Genomic DNA, 5,147 nt, shown 5'->3' with positions numbered 1-5,147 from the left:
TAAGGGGTGGCATGTGTGCATGGGCCCCCTCAGGATTTTTTGATGTTCCAGATAGAAGACTTTCACACATCGTGCAAACTTAAGTTTGTTAATATGCCAAATGAGGTGGCCTTGCAAAAAATTTGGATGGCGGAGGCCTGGGAACAATAAGCCCTAAAGCGTTTGCCTCCCCCCTTCCCTGCCCAAACGTGAGGGAAATATGTAGCAAAATTTTTAACTTTAACATCTAAAACTAAATTTAAATTTATCGACAGATTTTAATTTTTGTAGAAAAATATTGTAAATTACAAAAAAGTTATGACCATGCAAAATTTACATCCCTCTTATTTTGGGGGTCGGGAGGGTAAGCATTTTAAGGCTTTTTATTCACAGGTCGGGAGGGTAAGCATTTTAAGGCTTTTTATTCACAGGCCTCCGCCATCCCGATATTTTGCAAGGCCTCCTCATTTTGCATAGGTATAAACAAACTTAAGTTAGGAGTTTGCACGATGTGTGAAAGTGTCCTATCTGGAACAAAAAATTCTGAGGGCGCCCATACATGTGTGTGCATAGAGGAAAACTATACCCTCTACTCGATATACCATACATCTTTTTATGTTGGCAAACTAGAATCTTTAGTCAGAATGTAACTTTTCTATTGATTAGCTGGTTAATTGTGATAAATTAGAAAATCGAAGTACGTACTTTTATATTGAACCCTCCCCCCCCCCCCTCCCATACGCTTTCGTACGCTTTTTTAAGACCTCCCCCTCCCCCCTATGAGCGTACGTACTTTATGGACGACCCCTAAAGGTTACACATTTGTAAAATGTTGTTAAATAATTTTTTAAACTATAATTTTTTAGTTTTTTAAAGTTTTTAATAATGTAGATGCATAAAAATTATTTGCTGTAAGGAACCACATCTTATGGTTGGTGTCAGTAGCGTAGGCAGGATTTTTTGATTTTTCAGAAGTTACACTTTCAGACATTGTACTAACTAAAAACATAAATATGTTCATATTTGTTTTAAATGAAAATGCTTTGCGAAAAATCGCGGTGGTTGAAGCTTAAGAACAATAATGCCCTAAAAATTTCATAACCTTTACCCAAAACGAGTGGGCATTGAGTTAAAATAATAATTTTAACATCGCCAGGTTTTAAATTTCATTTAAAAATCTTTTAGTGTTCAAAAGTTATGAACAAGTGAAATTTACATTTCCCTTATTTTGGGAATGACATAATTTTCGAATTGTCATAACTTTAGAACGTTATAAGATTATTAAATGAAACTCAAAACCAGTAGATGAAATTAAATTTAGCATGGACCATGGCAACGGGGTGGGGGGTGGTGGTGTCCAAAGGGGCAAATGCCCCCCTTTTAGAATTTTACAAAGTAATGTTGACTTTTTTGCTGATAAAAAAATTGAATACTATTATATAAATAGAGACACTTTTATCTAGTTTCGGCAAAATACACAAAAAAAAATCGACTGTATTTACTAGTTTTAGTGGTAACTATGCAAGTAAAATAATTTGTTTGAAACCAATTTACTGCATAATAAACATTTTATTTAAAATTTGATTTAAACTTGGACGTATAAAATTATAAATAGTATATTATATTATAAGATTATATCTCTTATACGCCCATGATCTAAATAAAATAAGTTTTTGTCTTTCTTATTATTCAACAATTCAAACAATATGAGTAAGACAGCTGAATATTTTCATATATACCATATGTGTCAAGTGAATAAACAATTAGTGAACTATCTGAAAATCCTCCGCATATAAATGCGTATAATAAAGCGATTATTAGTGAACTAACTGAAAAGCCTTCTTTTTTAAACGAAGTTCAACAAGAAGAAACTATCCACATCAAAAATCAACTTTTTCATCTACCCAAATATTATGTTTTCCCTAAAATAAAAATTGAAAGTCGAGATCATTTATGCCAGCAAAATTGGTTCAAGGATTTTCCATGGTTGCGTTATGATGAAAGGTATACACTTTTATATACACTTTTGATTTGTTAAGTTAAAAGAATCCAAATTAATTAAAAACTGCTGTTTTTAAGGCCTATCCCCTAATATTTTGTTAAAATGATCGCATTTTATTTAGAACTGACAGTGTCTTCTGCAAATTATGTGTTATTCAAGAAAGGGAAACCTTAAATATCAGAGAAATAAAGAGGATGCTTATTTTACCGAAGGTTTCTTTCATGGAAAATCGCTGACTACAAAATGCGACATTTTTCAAAATATCTTATATAATATAAATGTTAAGTGTTGTCGGAATAAAAATAAAAGTGTTATCAGAAAAATATGCGTACTTGTAAAGTTTTCTCCGAAACGAGAGCATTTGCATGGAAGCTTTAATGACAACATCGAGATAGAACAAAGCTCTGAACAATTCAAAAAGCTGAAGAAACTTTCCTCAACAAGATTGGCCGTTTAGGCAGAATGTATGAAAAGAGTCATCGATAATTATGAATCACTCTTGCAACTTTGGCATGAATGTATGAAAGAAAAACTTGACCAAGAGACAAAAGCAAAAGTCGTTGGTTGCAAGATGGAATTCCTTTACTTTAAATAAGCCACATTATTCCATTTTTCAATACGTCATTGGTTATGAAGAACAAACAAGCAATGCCTATTACCCAGAAACAGCCAACGATTATTTGGAGCTAATATATTTTGAAGCTCTTGACACAATTATTAATGCAATAGAAGTTCGATTCGAGCAACCAGCATTTAAGAAGTTAATGGATGTTGAAGAAATGTTTTCGAAAGCTATTAATGAGACTGATCTATCAAAGGAGCTTAAGGTTTTAAAATCGAATTTCCATGGTGATTTCCATGGAGATTTTCATGGTGATTTCAATAGGAAACAAATTGAAAGTAAGCTTAATCTCATACTGACTATTTTATAAAATTCTAACTGATTTTCTAGATATATGCAAGACACTTCAGAATATGGATGAAGAAAATTTCCAGAATATTTGGATCATTATCCAAATTGTGTTAATAAGTGGAGCTACAAACGTCAAAACGTGGCTCAGATCAACAATGACTCAAAAAATATATAATTCCTAGTGAGTGCTAAATACGCACTGGTATTGTCAAAAATCTATTTTTAATAGAAGTACCCTAGCGATTTACTGCTGCACATGATAAGTGCAGGAGTTCTGAACATTTACAATAAAATTTTACTATAAAAGACCTTAATTAGATTTTTATGATATTTTTGTAATTTTTTTAGTATTTGAAAATTTCCGAATAAAGTTTTTATTTTCAAAATTGGGGCAACAAAAGTTTTTTTAAAACCCCAAAAACATTTAAATTCAAAATAAACATTTCACTTCAGCACCCTTCTTCCCAGTTTAATTGCACGCTGTGACCCATGTTTAGTATAGTATGTTAAAATTTATATTTTATCAACTTGTTGCCCTCACGTTAGAGGAGAGCATATCATATTTGTAACATCAAAAATTTTTCTACCTACGCTAGTAATTGTTATGTTTACAAATTTATTTAAAGATTAAGGAGTGTTAAGTGAAAAAGTTAAATAGAGTAAAATTGAAAATGAGGTTGAAATACAAGACTAATAATATTGTACAAGTAATATAAGATATATATATATATATATATATATATATATATATATATATATATATATATATATATATATGTATATATATATATATAAATATATATATATATATATATATATATATATATATATATATATATATATATATATATATATATATATATATATATATATATATATATATATATATATATATATATACCAAGGCCGAGTTGTAAGTTGTTAAAAAGTTTAGATGCTTACAAAGTCCTAAGGTATATGTGTGAGTAGATTCTTCCTTTGTTATTTCTGTGTTAAAATTTTTGTTTGGTTATGTTGTGTTTTAGTAAGTAACTGACTCTGCAAACTTTATATTATCAAATTTTTTTAAGTTTCAGGCTATTAAAAGGCTATTAGTTACTCAAGGAATGCCCTTAAAATTTTTTCACAAATTAAAAACATCATTTTTAGAAAAACAAATGCTTTTTTTTTTTTTTTATAAAAAATCTTCATAAACTAAGATAAGTTCCCATTTTATTTTTGTCATAAACTATGTGATAGTTATAAATTATGACAAAGGTAATGTTGAACTTTTGTGCATTCTTTAAATATAACTTACAAAAGGTTTGTTAAACTAAAAAATCAGTTTGTACAGTAACAAATTTTAAGTGTATCTTACTTTTTTTTTTTTAGTTCCTCATTTTAAATAGCTTTATTTTTTTATAGACTAAAAGGAATCAATTGTTCTTATTTATAATATCATATGCTATCATACTATCATCTGCTCTAATCTTAATCACATTCAGACAATTTTACAAAATAAAATATATAAACAACTTTGCTTTTTCAGAAAAACAGAAGCACCCACGAGAAGGCTAACTACAATAGATTTTAGTTAAAAATTAGGTATTTTTCAAATAAAAAAAATATCACTAAAGAGAATTTGAATTGTGCATAACTTCCTTTAGAAGAAAAAAACACAACGCTAAAATAACGGTTACATAACGGTAAACGAAAATTTTGGCGTTATGTTAACCGTTATGTTAACTTGAAATTATGTTGAAAGTGTCATAACGCCTAAATCATTATTATGGTAACATATATTTGTAAATTTATTTTTAACCGTTATGCTTAACCGTTATGTTAAACAGATTATTTTATCAGTAAAAAATAGCGCGAATCTAAAGGATCTTTGCAATTTTTGTTTGTAAGGTTTTTATTATTTTAGTTTTCTTATTTCATTTTCTCAAGCATTTAAACTAGGTACGTGTGCAAAATTTTTAAACTATTCAAATATTCAATTATTATACATCATTGTAAAGAGCTTTAATTCAGTATTACAATGGTGAAAATTTCATAAAAAACAAATGATTCTACTAAAAGTTATGCCCATTTAAGTGACAAAAATTCATTATAAGGAATGCTTAAGAAAACTGCAACCAACTTAAAAAATTAGCGTTCGGCTTACGGTAGTTTTATAATAGAACTTCATGGTTTAGTTTTTAGCGCATAACTATGCCTCGCTTATATTTTTATTCAAGTTATAACAAACAAAAAAAATTAAAATTGCTTAAT

Source organism: Hydra vulgaris, chromosome 02 (assembly GCF_038396675.1).
Source record: "Hydra vulgaris chromosome 02, alternate assembly HydraT2T_AEP".
NCBI lineage: Eukaryota > Metazoa > Cnidaria > Hydrozoa > Anthoathecata > Hydridae > Hydra > Hydra vulgaris.
The sequence above is the reverse complement of the archived record's forward strand: the minus strand, read 5'-3'. Positions refer to the sequence as shown.